Genomic DNA, 16,838 nt, shown 5'->3' on the forward strand with positions numbered 1-16,838 from the left:
AACATCAGTCTGCTAGTGTAATCTAATTGCAGTTGCCTGCCTGCCAGCGTGTGTGCCAGGCACACTTGCCAACTAGTGCCACCACTCATATCTGTTGTAACAGTAGTGTAAATATTTAAAAAAAAAACATTTTTGACTGTGAAACATCAGTCTGCTAGGGTAATCTAATTGCAGTTGCCTGCCTGCCAGCGTGTGTGCCAGGCCCACTTGCCAACTAGTGCCACCACTCATATCTGTTGTAACAGTAGTGTAAATTTTGTAAAAAAAAACTTTTTTGACTGTGAAACATCAGTCTGCTAGGGTAATCTAATTGCAGTTGCCTGCCTTCCAGCGTGTGTGCCAGGCCCACTTGCCAACTAGTGCCACCACTCATATCTGTTGTAACAGTAGTGTAAATTTTGTAAAAAAAAACTTTTTTGACTGTGAAACATCAGTCTGCTAGTGTAATCTAATTGCAGTTGCCTGCCTGCCAGTGTTTGTGCCAGGCCCACTTGCCAACTAGTGCCACCACTCATATCTGTTGTAACAATAGTGTACATTTTTTAAAAAAAAAAACTGTTTTGACTGTGAAACATCAGTCTGCTAGTGTAATCTAATTGCAGTTGCCTGCCTGCCAGCATGTGTGCCAGGCCTACTTGCCAACTAGTGCCACCACTCATATCTGTTGTAACAGTAGTGTAAATATTTTTTAAAAAACTTTTTGAGTGTGAAACATCAGTCTGCTAGTGTAATCTAATTGCAGTTGCCTGCCTGCCAGCGTGTGTGCCAGGCCCACTTGCCAACTAGTGCCACCACTCATATCTGTTGTAACAGTAGTGTAAATTTTGTAAAAAAAAAAACATTTTTGACTGTGAAACATCAGTCTGCTAGGGTAATCTAATTGCAGTTTCCTGCCTGCCAGCATGTGTGCCAGGCTCACTTGCCAACTAGTGCCACCACTCATATCTGTTGTAACAGTAGTGTAAATATTTAAAAAAAAAACTATTTTGACTGTGAAACATCAGTCTGCTAGTGTAATCTAATTGCAGTTGCCTGCCTGCCAGCGTGTGTGCCAGGCCCACTTGCCAACTAGTGCCACCACTCATATCTGTTGTAACAGTATTGTAATTTTTTTTTAAAAAAAACTTTTTTGACTGTGAAACATCAGTCTGCTAGTGTAATCTAATTGCAGTTGTCTGCCTGCCAGCATGTGTGCCAGGCCCACTTGCCAACAAGTGCCACCACTCATATCTGTTGTAACAGTAGTGTAAATTTTTTTTAAAAAACTTTTTTGACTGTGAAACATCAGTCTGCTAGTGTAATCTAATTGCAGTTGCCTGCCTGCCAGCGTGTGTGCCAGGCCCACTTGCCAACTAGTGCCACCACTCATATCTGTTGTAACAGTAGTGTAAATATTTAAAAAAAAAACATTTTTGACTGTGAAACATCAGTCTGCTAGGGTAATCTAATTGCAGTTGCCTGCCTGCCAGCATGTGTGCCAGGCCCACTTGCCAACTAGTGCCACCACTCATATCTGTTGTAACAGTATTGTAAAACATTTTTTAAATTTTTTTTTTGACTGTGAAACATCAGTCTGCTAGTGTAATCTAATTGCAGTTGCCTGCCTGCCAGCGTGTGTGCCAGGCCCACTTGCCAACTAGTGCCACCACTCATATCTGTTGTAACAGTAGTGTAAATATTTTTTTAAAAAACGTTTTTGAATGTGAAACATCAGTCTGCTAGTGTAATCTAATTGCAATTGCCTGCCTGCCAGCGTGTGTGCCAGGCCCACTTTACAACTAGTGCCACCACTCATATCTGTTGTAACAGTAGTGTAAATTTTGTAAAAAAAAACTTTTTTGACTGTGAAACATCAGTCTGCTAGGGTAATCTAATTGCAGTTGCCTGCCTGCCAGCGTGTGTGCCAGGCCCACTTGCCAACTAGTGCCACCACTAATATCTGTTATAACAGTAGTGTAAATATTTTTTTAAAAACTTTTTGGACTGTGAAACATCAGTCTGCTAGTGTAATCTAATTGCAGTTGCCTGCCTGCCAGCGTGTGTGCCAGGCCTACTTGCCAACTAGTGCCACCACTCATATCTGTTGTAACAGTAGTGTAAACTTTGTAAAAAAAAAACTTTTTTGACTGTGAAACATCAGTCTGCTAGTGTAATCTAATTGCAGTTGCCTGCCTGCCAGCGTGTGTGCCAGGCCCACTTGCCAACTAGTACCACCACTCATATCTGTTGTAACAGTATTGTAATTTTAAAAAAAAAAAAAAACTTTTTTGACTGTGAAACATCAGTCTGCTAGTGTAATCTAATTGCAGTTGTCTGCCTGCCAGCATGTGTGCCAGGCCCACTTGCCAACAAGTGCCACCACTCATATCTGTTGTAACAGTAGTGTAAATGTTTTTTAAAAAAACTTTTTTGACTGTGAAACATCAGTCTGCTAGTGTAATCTAATTGCAGTTGCCTGCCTGCCAGCGTGTGTGCCAGGCCCACTTGCCAACTAGTGCCACCACTCATATCTGTTGTAACAGTAGTGTAAATATTTTTTAAAAAAACTTTTTTGAATGTGAAACATCAGTCTGCTAGTGTAATCTAATTGCAATTGCCTGCCTGCCAGCGTGTGTGCCAGGCCCACTTTACAACTAGTGCCACCACTCATATCTGTTGTAACAGTAGTGTAAATTTTGTAAAAAAAACTTTTTTGACTGTGAAACATCAGTCTGCTAGGGTAATCTAATTGCAGTTGCCTTCCTGCTAGCGTGTGTGCCAGCCCCACTTGCCAACTAGTGCCACCACTCATATCTGTTGTAACAGTAGTGTAAATATTTTTTTAAAAACTTTTTGGACTGTGAAACATCAGTCTGCTAGTGTAATCTAATTGCAGTTGCCTGCCTGCCAGCGTGTGTGCCAGGCCCACTTGCCAACTAGTGCCACCACTCATATCTGTTGTAACAGTAGTGTAAACTTTGTAAAAAAACTTTTTTGACTGTGAAACATCAGTCTGCTAGTGTAATCTAATGGCAGTTGCCTGCCTGCCAGCGTGTGTGCCAGGCCCACTTGCCAACTAGTGCCACCACTCATATCTGTTGTAACAGTAGTGTAATTTTTTTTAAAAAAAAATAACTTTTTTGACTGTGAAACATCAGTCTGCTAGTGTAATCTAATTGCAGTTGCCTGCCTGCCAGCGTGTGTGCCAGACTCACAGCATATACTGTGCCCACTTGCCCAGTGCCACCACTCATATCTGGTATAACAGTAGTGTAAATTTAAAAACAAAAACTTTTTTGACTGTGAAACATCAGTCTGCTAGTGTAATCTAATTGTAGTTGCCTGCCTGCCAGCGTGTGTGCCAGGCCCACTTGCCAACTAGTGCCACCACCACTCATATCTGTTGTAACAGTAGTATAATTTTTTTGAAAAAAAACTTTTTTGACTGTGAAACATCAGTCTGCTAGTGTAATCTAATAGCAGTTGCCTGCCTGCCAGTGTGTGTGCCACGCTCACTTGCCATCTAGTGCCACCACTCATATCTGTTGTAACAGTATTGTAATTTTTTTTTAAAAAAAACTTTTTTGACTGTGAAACATCAGTCTGCTAGTGTAATCTAATTGCAGTTGCCTGCCTGCCAGCGTGTGTGCCAGGCACACTTGCCAACTAGTGCCACCACTCATATCTGTTGTAACAGTAGTGTAAATATTTAAAAAAAAAACATTTTTGACTGTGAAACATCAGTCTGCTAGGGTAATCTAATTGCAGTTGCCTGCCTGCCAGCGTGTGTGCCAGGCCCACTTGCCAACTAGTGCCACCACTCATATCTGTTGTAACAGTAGTGTAAATTTTGTAAAAAAAAACTTTTTTGACTGTGAAACATCAGTCTGCTAGGGTAATCTAATTGCAGTTGCCTGCCTTCCAGCGTGTGTGCCAGGCCCACTTGCCAACTAGTGCCACCACTCATATCTGTTGTAACAGTAGTGTAAATTTTGTAAAAAAAAACTTTTTTGACTGTGAAACATCAGTCTGCTAGTGTAATCTAATTGCAGTTGCCTGCCTGCCAGTGTTTGTGCCAGGCCCACTTGCCAACTAGTGCCACCACTCATATCTGTTGTAACAATAGTGTACATTTTTAAAAAAAAAAACTGTTTTGACTGTGAAACATCAGTCTGCTAGTGTAATCTAATTGCAGTTGCCTGCCTGCCAGCGTGTGTGCCAGGCCCACTTGCCAACTAGTGCCACCACTCATATCTGTTGTAACAGTAGTGTAAATATTTAAAAAAAAAACATTTTTGACTGTGAAACATCAGTCTGCTAGGGTAATCTAATTGCAGTTGCCTGCCTGCCAGCATGTGTGCCAGGCCCACTTGCCAACTAGTGCCACCACTCATATCTGTTGTAACAGTAGTGTAAATATTTTTTAAAAAACTTTTTGAGTGTGAAACATCAGTCTGCTAGTGTAATCTAATTGCAGTTGTCTGCCTGCCAGCATGTGTGCCAGGCCCACTTGCCAACAAGTGCCACCACTCATATCTTTTGTAACAGTAGTGTAAATTTTTTTTAAAAAACTTTTTTGACTGTGAAACATCAGTCTGCTAGTGTAATCTAATTGCAGTTGCCTGCCTGCCTGCCAGCGTGTGTGCCAGGCCCACTTGCCAACTAGTGCCACCACTCATATCTGTTGTAACAGTAGTGTAAATATTTAAAAAAAAAACATTTTTGACTGTGAAACATCAGTCTGCTAGGGTAATCTAATTGCAGTTGCCTGCCTGCCAGCATGTGTGCCAGGCCCACTTGCCAACTAGTGCCACCACTCATATCTGTTGTAACAGTATTGTAAAAAAAAATTTTAAATTTTTTTTTGACTGTGAAACATCAGTCTGCTAGTGTAATCTAATTGCAGTTGCCTGCCTGCCAGCGTGTGTGCCAGGCCCACTTTACAACTAGTGCCACCACTCATATCTGTTGTAACAGTAGTGTAAATTTTGTAAAAAAAAACTTTTTTGACTGTGAAACATCAGTCTGCTAGGGTAATCTAATTGCAGTTGCCTGCCTGCCAGCGTGTGTGCCAGGCCCACTTGCCAACTAGTGCCACCACTCATATCTGTTGTAACAGTAGTGTAAATATTTTTTTTAAAACTTTTTGGACTGTGAAACATCAGTCTGCTAGTGTAATCTAATTGCAATTGCCTGCCTGCCAGCGTGTGTGCCAGGCCCACTTTACAACTAGTGCCACCACTCATATCTGTTGTAACAGTAGTGTAAATTTTGTAAAAAAAAAACTTTTTTGACTGTGAAACATCAGTCTGCTAGGGTAATCTAATTGCAGTTGCCTGCCTGCCAGCGTGTGTGCCAGGCCCACTTGCCAACTAGTGCCACCACTCATATCTGTTGTAACAGTAGTGTAAATATTTTTTTTAAAACTTTTTGGACTGTGAAACATCAGTCTGCTAGTGTAATCTAATTGCAGTTGCCTGCCTGCCAGCGTGTGTGCCAGGCCCACTTGCCAACTAGTGCCACCACTCATATCTGTTGTAACAGTAGTGTAAACTTTGTAAAAAAAAAACTTTTTTGACTGTGAAACATCAGTCTGCTAGTGTAATCTAATTGCAGTTGCCTGCCTGCCAGCGTGTGTGCCAGGCCCACTTGCCAACTAGTACCACCACTCATATCTGTTGTAACAGTATTGTAATTTTAAAAAAAAAAAAAACTTTTTTGACTGTGAAACATCAGTCTGCTAGTGTAATCTAATTGCAGTTGTCTGCCTGCCAGCATGTGTGCCAGGCCCACTTGCCAACAAGTGCCACCACTCATATCTGTTGTAACAGTAGTGTAAATGTTTTTTAAAAAAACTTTTTTGACTGTGAAACATCAGTCTGCTAGTGTAATCTAATTGCAGTTGCCTGCCTGCCAGCGTGTGTGCCAGGCCCACTTGCCAACTAGTGCCACCACTCATATCTGTTGTAACAGTAGTGTAAATATTTAAAAAAAAAAACATTTTTGACTGTGAAACATCAGTCTGCTAGGGTAATCTAATTGCAGTTGCCTGCCTGCCAGCATGTGTGCCAAGCCCACTTGCCAACTAGTGCCACCACTCATATCTGTTGTAACAGTATTGTAATTTTTTAAAAAAAAAACTTTTTTGACTGTGAAACATCAGTCTGCTAGTGTAATCTAATTGCAGTTGCCTGCCTGCCAGCGTGTGTGCCAGGCCCACTTGCCAACTAGTGCCACCACTCATATCTGTTGTAACAGTAGTGTAAATATTTTTTTAAAAAACTTTTTTGAATGTGAAACATCAGTCTGCTAGTGTAATCTAATTGCAATTGCCTGCCTGCCAGCGTGTGTGCCAGGCCCACTTTACAACTAGTGCCACCACTCATATCTGTTGTAACAGTAGTGTAAATTTTGTAAAAAAAACTTTTTTGACTGTGAAACATCAGTCTGCTAGGGTAATCTAATTGCAGTTGCCTTCCTGCTAGCGTGTGTGCCAGCCCCACTTGCCAACTAGTGCCACCACTCATATCTGTTGTAACAGTAGTGTAAATATTTTTTTAAAAACTTTTTGGACTGTGAAACATCAGTCTGCTAGTGTAATCTAATTGCAGTTGCCTGCCTGCCAGCGTGTGTGCCAGGCCCACTTGCCAACTAGTGCCACCACTCATATCTGTTGTAACAGTAGTGTAAACTTTGTAAAAAAACTTTTTTGACTGTGAAACATCAGTCTGCTAGTGTAATCTAATGGCAGTTGCCTGCCTGCCAGCGTGTGTGCCAGGCCCACTTGCCAACTAGTGCCACCACTCATATCTGTTGTAACAGTAGTGTAATTTTTTTTAAAAAAAAATAACTTTTTTGACTGTGAAATATCAGTCTGCTAGTGTAATCTAATTGCAGTTGCCTGCCTGCCAGTGTTTGTGCCAGGCCCACTTGCCAACTAGTGCCACCACTCATATCTGTTGTAACAATAGTGTAAAATTTTTAAAAAAAAAAACTTTTTTGACTGTGAAACATCAGTCTGCTAGTGTAATCTAATTGCAGTTGCCTGCCTGCCAGCATGTGTGCCAGGCCTACTTGCCAACTAGTGCCACCACTCATATCTGTTGTAACAGTAGTGTAAATATTTTTAAAAAAACTTTTTGAGTGTGAAACATCAGTCTGCTAGTGTAATCAAATTGCAGTTGCCTGTCTGCCAGCGTGTGTGCCAGGCCCACTTGCCATCTAGTGCCACCACTCATATCTGTTGTAACAGTAGTGTAAATTTTGTAAAAAAAAAAACTTTTTTGACTGTGAAACATCAGTCTGCTAGGGTAATCTAATTGCAGTTGCCTGCCTGCCAGCATGTGTGCCAGGCCCACTTGCCAACTAGTGCAACCACTCATATCTGTTGTAACAGTAGTGTAAATATTTTTTTTAAAAAACTTTTTTGACTGTGAAACATCAGTCTGCTAGTGTAATCTAATTGCAGTTGCCTGCCTGCCTGCCAGCCTGTGTGCCAGGCCCACTTGCCAACTAGTGCCACCACTCATATATGTTGTAACAGTAGTGTAAATTTATTAAAAAAAAACTTTTTTGACTGTGAAACATCAGTCTGCTAGTGTAATCTAATTGCAGTTGCCTGCCTGTCATCGTGTCTGCCAGGCCCACTTGCCAACTAGTGCCACCACTCATCTGTTGTAACAGTAGTGTAAATATTTTTTTTAAAAACTTTTTGGACTGTGAAACATCAGTCTGCTAGTGTAATCTAATTGCAGTTGCCTGCCTGCCAGCGTGTGTGCCAGGCCCACTTGCCAACTAGTGCCACCACTCATATCTGTTGTAACAGTAGTGTAAACTTTTAAAAAAAAACTTTTTGGACTGTGAAACTTCAGTCTGCTAGTGTAATCTAATTGCAGTTGCCTGCCTGCCAGCGTGTGTGCCATGCCCACTTGCCAACTAGTGCCACGACTCATATCTGTTGTAACAGTAGTGTAAATTTATTAAAAAAAACTTTTTTGACTGTGAAACATCAGTCTGCTAGTGTAATATAATTGCAGTTGCCTGCCTGCCAGCGTGTGTGCCAGGCCCACTTGCCAACTAGTGCCACCACTCATATCTGTTGTAACAATAGTGTAAATTTTTTAAAAAAAACTTTTTTGACTGTGAAACATCAGTCTGCTAGTGTAATCTAATTGCAGTTGCCTGCCAGCGTGTGTGCCAGGCCCACTTGCCAACTAGTGCCACCACTCATATCTGTTGTAACAATAGTGTAAATTTTTAAAAAAAAAACTTTTTTGACTGTGAAACATCAGTCTGCTAGTGTAATCTAATTGCAGTTGCCTGCCTGCCTGCCAGCGTTTGTGCCAGGCCCACTTGCCATCTAGTGCCACCACTCATATCTGTTGTAACAATAGTGTAAAATTTTTTTAAAAAAAACTTTTTTGACTGTGAAACATCAGTCTGCTAGTGTAATCAAATTGCAGTTGCCTGTCTGCCAGCGTGTGTGCCAGGCCCACTTGCCATCTAGTGCCACCACTCATATCTGTTGTAACAGTAGTGTAAATTTTGTAAAAAAAAAAACTTTTTGAGTGTGAAACATCAGTCTGCTAGTGTAATCAAATTGCAGTTGCCTGTCTGCCAGCGTGTGTGCCAGGCCCACTTGCCATCTAGTGCCACCACTCATATCTGTTGTAACAGTAGTGTAAATTTTGTAAAAAAAAAAACTTTTTTGACTGTGAAACATCAGTCTGCTAGGGTAATCTAATTGCAGTTGCCTGCCTGCCAGCATGTGTGCCAGGCCCACTTGCCAACTAGTGCAACCACTCATATCTGTTGTAACAGTAGTGTAAATATTTTTTTAAAAAACTTTTTTGAATGTGAAACATCAGTCTGCTAGTGTAATCTAATTGCAATTGCCTGCCTGCCAGCGTGTGTGCCAGGCCCACTTTACAACTAGTGCCACCACTCATATCTGTTGTAACAGTAGTGTAAATTTTGTAAAAAAAACTTTTTTGACTGTGAAACATCAGTCTGCTAGTGTAATCTAATTGCAGTTGCCTTCCTGCTAGCGTGTGTGCCAGCCCCACTTGCCAACTAGTGCCACCACTCATATCTGTTGTAACAGTAGTGTAAATATTTTTTTAAAAACTTTTTGGACTGTGAAACATCAGTCTGCTAGTGTAATCTAATTGCAGTTGCCTGCCAGCGTGTGTGCCAGGCCCACTTGCCAACTAGTGCCACCACTCATATCTGTTGTAACAGTAGTGTAAACTTTGTAAAAAAACTTTTTTGACTGTGAAACATCAGTCTGCTAGTGTAATCTAATGGCAGTTGCCTGCCTGCCAGCGTGTGTGCCAGGCCCACTTGCCAACTAGTGCCACCACTCATATCTGTTGTAACAGTAGTGTAATTTTTTTTTAAAAAAAATAACTTTTTTGACTGTGAAACATCAGTCTGCTAGTGTAATCTAATTGCAGTTGCCTGCCTGCCAGTGTTTGTGCCAGGCCCACTTGCCAACTAGTGCCACCACTCATATCTGTTGTAACAATAGTGTACATTTTTAAAAAAAAAAACTTTTTTGACTGTGAAACATCAGTCTGCTAGTGTAATCTAATTGCAGTTGCCTGCCTGCCAGCATGTGTGCAAGGCCTACTTGCCAACTAGTGCCACCACTCATATCTGTTGTAACAGTAGTGTAAATATTTTTCAAAAACTTTTTGAGTGTGAAACATCAGTCTGCTAGTGTAATCAAATTGCAGTTGCCTGTCTGCCAGCGTGTGTGCCAGGCCCACTTGCCATCTAGTGCCACCACTCATATCTGTTGTAACAGTAGTGTAAATTTTGTAAAAAAAAAAAACTTTTTTGACTGTGAAACATCAGTCTGCTAGGGTAATCTAATTGCAGTTGCCTGCCTGCCAGCATGTGTGCCAGGCCCACTTGCCAACTAGTGCAACCACTCATATCTGTTGTAACAGTAGTGTAAATATTTTTTTTAAAAAACTTTTTTGACTGTGAAACATCAGTCTGCTAGTGTAATCTAATTGCAGTTGCCTGCCTGCCTGCCAGCCTGTGTGCCAGGCCCACTTGCCAACTAGTGCCACCACTCATATATGTTGTAACAGTAGTGTAAATTTATTAAAAAAAAACTTTTTTGACTGTGAAACATCAGTCTGCTAGTGTAATCTAATTGCAGTTGCCTGCCTGCCATCGTGTCTGCCAGGCCCACTTGCCAACTAGTGCCACCACTCATCTGTTGTAACAGTAGTGTAAATATTTTTTTAAAAAACTTTTTGGACTGTGAAACATCAGTCTGCTAGTGTAATCTAATTGCAGTTGCCTGCCTGCCAGCGTGTGTGCCAGGCCCACTTGCCAACTAGTGCCACCACTCATATCTGTTGTAACAGTAGTGTAAATTTATTAAAAAAAACTTTTTTGACTGTGAAACATCAGTCTGCTAGTGTAATATAATTGCAGTTGCCTGCCTGCCAGCGTGTGTGCCAGGCCCACTTGCCAACTAGTGCCACCACTCATATCTGTTGTAACAGTAGTGTAAATTTATTAAAAAAAACTTTTTTGACTGTGAAACATCAGTCTGCTAGTGTAATATAATTGCAGTTGCCTGCCTGCCAGCGTGTGTGCCAGGCCCACTTGCCAACTAGTGCCACCACTCATATCTGTTGTAACAATAGTGTAAATTTTTAAAAAAAAACTTTTTTGACTGTGAAACATCAGTCTGCTAGTGTAATCTAATTGCAGTTGCCTGCCAGCGTGTGTGCCAGGCCCACTTGCCAACTAGTGCCACCACTCATATCTGTTGTAACAGTAGTGTAAATTTATTAAAAAAAACTTTTTTGACTGTGAAACATCAGTCTGCTAGTGTAATATAATTGCAGTTGCCTGCCTGCCAGCGTGTGTGCCAGGCCCACTTGCCAACTAGTGCCACCACTCATATCTGTTGTAACAGTAGTGTAAACTTTTAAAAAAAAACTTTTTGGACTGTGAAACTTCAGTCTGCTAGTGTAATCTAATTGCAGTTGCCTGCCTGCCAGCGTGTGTGCCATGCCCACTTGCCAACTAGTGCCACCACTCATATCTGTTGTAACAGTAGTGTAAATTTATTAAAAAAAACTTTTTTGACTGTGAAACATCAGTCTGCTAGTGTAATATAATTGCAGTTGCCTGCCTGCCAGCGTGTGTGCCAGGCCCACTTGCCAACTAGTGCCACCACTCATATCTGTTGTAACAATAGTGTAAATTTTTTAAAAAAAACTTTTTTGACTGTGAAACATCAGTCTGCTAGTGTAATCTAATTGCAGTTGCCTGCCAGCGTGTGTGCCAGGCCCACTTGCCAACTAGTGCCACCACTCATATCTGTTGTAACAATAGTGTAAATTTTTAAAAAAAAAACTTTTTTGACTGTGAAACATCAGTCTGCTAGTGTAATCTAATTGCAGTTGTCTGCCTGCCTGCCAACGTTTGTGCCAGGCCCACTTGCCATCTAGTGCCACCACTCATATCTGTTGTAACAATAGTGTAAAAAATTTTTTAAAAAAACTTTTTTGACTGTGAAACATCAGTCTGCTAGTGTAATCTAATTGCAGTTGCCTGCCTGCCAGCATGTGTGCCAGGCCTACTTGCCAACTAGTGCCACCACTCATATCTGTTGTAACAGTAGTGTAAATACAGGGAGTGCAGAATTATTAGGCAAGTTGTATTTTTGAGGATTAATTTTATTATTGAACAACAACCATGTTCTCAATGAACCCAAAAAACTCATTAATATCAAAGCTGAATAGTTTTGGAAGTAGTTTTTAGTTTGTTTTTAGTTATAGCTATTTTAGGGGGATATCTGTGTGTGCAGGTGACTATTACTGTCCATAATTATTGGGCAACTTAACAAAAAACAAATATATACCCATTTCAATTATTTATTTTTACCAGTGAAACCAATATAACATCTCAACATTCACAAATATACATTTCTGACATTCAAAAACAAAACAAAAACAAATCAGTGACCAATATAGCCACCTTTCTCTGCAAGGACACTCAAAAGCCTGCCATCCATGGATTCTGTCAGTGTTTTGATCTGTTCACCATCAACATTGCGTGCAGCAGCAACCACAGCCTCCCAGACACTGTTCAGAGAGGTGTACTGTTTTCCCTCCTTGTAAAGCTCACATTTGATGATGGACCATAGGTTCTCAATGGGGTTCAGATCAGGTGAACAAGGAGGCCATGTCATTAGATTTTCTTCTTTTATACCCTTTCTTGCCAGCCACACTGTGGAGTACTTGGACGCGTGTGATGGAGCATTGTCCTGCATGAAAATCATGTTTTTCTTGAAGGATGCAGACTTCTTCCTGTACCACTGCTTGAAGAAGTTGTCTTCCAGAAACTGGCAGTAGGACTGGGAGTTAAGCTTGACTCCATCCTCAACCCGAAAAGGCCCCACAAGCTCATCTTTGATGATACCAGCCCAAACCAGTACTCCACCTCCTTGCTGGCGTCTGAGTCGGACTGGAGCTCTCTGCCCTTTACCAATCCAGCCATGGGCCCATCCATCTGGCCCATCAAGACTCACTCTCATTTCATCAGTCCATAAAACCTTAGAAAAATCAGTCTTGAGATATTTCTTGGCCCAGTCTTGACGTTTCAGCTTGTGTGTCTTGTTCAGTGGTGGTCGTCTTTCAGCCTTTCTTACCTTGGCCATGTCTCTGAGTATTGCACACCTTGTGCTTTTGGGCACTTCCGTGATGTTGCAGCTCTGAAATATGGCCAAACAGGTGGCAAGTGGCATCTTGGCAGCTGCACGCTTGACTTTTCTCAGTTCATGGGCAGTTATTTTGCGCCTTGGTTTTTCCACACGCTTCTTGCGACCCTGTTGACTATTTTGAATGAAACGCTTGATTGTTCGATGATCACGCTTCAGAAGCTTTGCAATTTTAAGAGTGCTGCATCCCTCTGCAAGATATCTCACTATTTTTGACTTTTCTGAGCCTGTCAAGTCCTTCTTTTGACCCATTTTGCCAAAGGAAAGGAAGTTGCCTAATAATTATGCACACCTGATATAGGGTGTTGATGTCATTAGACCACACCCCTTCTCATTACAGAGATGCACATCACCTAATATGCTTAATTGGTAGTAGGCTTTCGAGCCTATACAGCTTGGAGTAAGACAACATGCATAAAGAGGATGATGTGATCAAAATACTCATTTGCCTAATAATTCTGCACTCCCTGTATTTTTAAAAAAACTTTTTGACTGTGAAACATCAGTCTGCTAGTGTAATCTAATTGCAGTTGCCTGCCTGCCAGCGTGTGTCCCAGGCCCACTTGCCAACTAGTGCCACCACTCATATCTGTTGTAACAGTAGTGTAAATTTTGTAAAAAAAAAACTTTTTGACTGCGAAACATCAGTCTGCTAGTGTAATCTAATTGCAGTGCCTGCCTGCCAGCGTGTGTGCCAGGCCCACTTGCCAACTAGTGCAACCACTCATATCTGTTGTAACAGTAGTGTAAATATTTTTTTAAAAAACTTTTTTGACTGTGAAACATCAGTCTGCTAGTGTAATCTAATTGCAGTTGCCTGCCTGCCAGCGTGTGTGCCAGGCCCACTTGCCAACTAGTGCCACCACTGATATCTGTTGTAACAGTAGTGTAAACTTTTTTTTAAAAACTTTTTTGACTGTGAATCATCAGTCTGCTAGTGTAATCTAATTGCAGTTGCCTGCCTGCCAGCCTGTGTGCCAGGCCCACTTGCCAACTAGTGCCACCACTCATATCTGTTGTAACAGTAGTGTAAATTTATTAAAAAAAAAACTTTTTTGACTGTGAAACATCAGTCTGCTAGTGTAATCTAATTGCAGTTGCCTGCCTGCCTGCCTGCCAGCGTGTGTGCCAGGCCCACTTGCCAACTAGTGCCACCACTCATATCTGTTGTAACAGTAGTGTAAATATTTTTTCAAAAAACTTTTTGGACTGTGAAACATCAGTCTGCTAGTGTAATCTAATTGCAGTTGCCTGCCTGCCAGCGTGTGTGCCAGGCCCACTTGCCAACTAGTGCCACCACTCATATCTGTTGTAACAGTAGTGTAAACTTTTTTTAAAAAACTTTTTGGACTGTGAAACATCAGTCTGCTAGTGTAATCTAATTGCCGTTGCCTGCCTGCCAGCGTGTGTGCCAGGCCCACTTGCCAACTAGTGCCACCACTCATATCTGTTGTAACAGTAGTGTAAATTTATTAAAAAAAAACTTTTTTGACTGTGAAACATCAGTCTGCTAGTGTAATCTAATTGCAGTTGCCTGCCTGCCAGCGTGTGTGCCAGGCCCACTTGCCAACTAGTGCCACCACTCATATCTGTTGTAACAATAGTGTAAATTTTTTAAAAAAAACTTTTTTGACTGTGAAACATCAGTCTGCTAGTGTAATCTAATTGCAGTTGCCTGCCTTCCAGCGTTTGTGCCAGGCCCACTTGCCAACTAGTGCCACCACTCATATCTGTTGTAACAATAGTGTAATTTTTTTAAAAAAAAAACTTTTTTGACTGTGAAACATCAGTCTGCTAGTGTAATCTAATTGCAATTGCCTGCCTGCCAGCGTGTGTGCCAGGCTTACTTGCCAACTAGTGCCACCACTCATATCTGTTGTAACAGTAGTGTAAACTTTTTTTAAAAAACTTTTTTGACTGTGAAACATCAGTCTGCTAGTGTAATCTAATTGCAGTTGCCTGCCTGCCAGCCTGTGTGCCAGGCCCACTTGCCAACTAGTGCCACCACTCATATCTGTTGTAACAGTAGTGTAAATTTATTAAAAAAAAACTTTTTTGACTGTGAAACATCAGTCTGCTAGTGTAATCTAATTGCAGTTGCCTGCCTGCCAGCGTGTGTGCCAGGCCCACTTGCCAACTAGTGCCACCACTCATATCTGTTGTAACAGTAGTGTAAATATTTTTTCAAAAAACTTTTTGGACTGTGAAACATCAGTCTGCTAGTGTAATCTAATTGCAGTTGCCTGCCTGCCAGCGTGTGTGCCAGGCCCACTTGCCAACTAGTGCCACCACTCATATCTGTTGTAACAGTAGTGTAAACTTTTTTTAAAAAACTTTTTGGACTGTGAAACATCAGTCTGCTAGTGTAATCTAATTGCAGTTGCCTGCCTGCCAGCGTGTGTGCCAGGCCCACTTGCCAACTAGTACCACCACTCATATCTGTTGTAACAGTATTGTAATTTTAAAAAAAAAAAAAACTTTTTTGACTGTGAAACATCAGTCTGCTAGTGTAATCTAATTGCAGTTGTCTGCCTGCCAGCATGTGTGCCAGGCCCACTTGCCAACAAGTGCCACCACTCATATCTGTTGTAACAGTAGTGTAAATGTTTTTTAAAAAAACTTTTTTGACTGTGAAACATCAGTCTGCTAGTGTAATCTAATTGCAGTTGCCTGCCTGCCAGCGTGTGTGCCAGGCCCACTTGCCAACTAGTGCCACCACTCATATCTGTTGTAACAGTAGTGTAAATATTTTAAAAAAAAAACATTTTTGACTGTGAAACATCAGTCTGCTAGGGTAATCTAATATCTAATTGCAGTTGCCTGCCTGCCAGCATGTGTGCCAAGCCCACTTGCCAACTAGTGCCACCACTCATATCTGTTGTAACAGTATTGTAATTTTTTAAAAAAAAAACTTTTTTGACTGTGAAACATCAGTCTGCTAGTGTAATCTAATTGCAGTTGCCTGCCTGCCAGCGTGTGTGCCAGGCCCACTTGCCAACTAGTGCCACCACTCATATCTGTTGTAACAGTAGTGTAAATATTTTTTTTAAAAACTTTTTTGAATGTGAAACATCAGTCTGCTAGTGTAATCTAATTGCAATTGCCTGCCTGCCAGCGTGTGTGCCAGGCCCACTTTACAACTAGTGCCACCACTCATATCTGTTGTAACAGTAGTGTAAATTTTGTAAAAAAAACTTTTTTGACTGTGAAACATCAGTCTGCTAGGGTAATCTAATTGCAGTTGCCTTCCTGCTAGCGTGTGTGCCAGCCCCACTTGCCAACTAGTGCCACCACTCATATCTGTTGTAACAGTAGTGTAAATATTTTTTTTAAAAACTTTTTGGACTGTGAAACATCAGTCTGCTAGTGTAATCTAATTGCAGTTGCCTGCCTGCCAGCGTGTGTGCCAGGCCCACTTGCCAACTAGTGCCACCACTCATATCTGTTGTAACAGTAGTGTAAACTTTGTAAAAAAACTTTTTTGACTGTGAAACATCAGTCTGCTAGTGTAATCTAATGGCAGTTGCCTGCCTGCCAGCGTGTGTGCCAGGCCCACTTGCCAACTAGTGCCACCACTCATATCTGTTGTAACAGTAGTGTAATTTTTTTTAAAAAAAAATAACTTTTTTGACTGTGAAATATCAGTCTGCTAGTGTAATCTAATTGCAGTTGCCTGCCTGCCAGTGTTTGTGCCAGGCCCACTTGCCAACTAGTGCCACCACTCATATCTGTTGTAACAATAGTGTACATTTTTAAAAAAAAAAACTTTTTTGACTGTGAAACATCAGTCTGCTAGTGTAATCTAATTGCAGTTGCCTGCCTGCCAGCATGTGTGCCAGGCCTACTTGCCAACTAGTGCCACCACTCATATCTGTTGTAACAGTAGTGTAAATATTTTTAAAAAAACTTTTTGAGTGTGAAACATCAGTCTGCTAGTGTAATCAAATTGCAGTTGCCTGTCTGCCAGCGTGTGTGCCAGGCCCACTTGCCATCTAGTGCCACCACTCATATCTGTTTTAACAGTAGTGTAAATTTTGTAAAAAAAAAAACTTTTTTGACTGTGAAACATCAGTCTGCTAGGGTAATCTAATTGCAGTTGCCTGCCTGC

Source organism: Bombina bombina, chromosome 2 (assembly GCF_027579735.1).
Source record: "Bombina bombina isolate aBomBom1 chromosome 2, aBomBom1.pri, whole genome shotgun sequence".
NCBI lineage: Eukaryota > Metazoa > Chordata > Amphibia > Anura > Bombinatoridae > Bombina > Bombina bombina.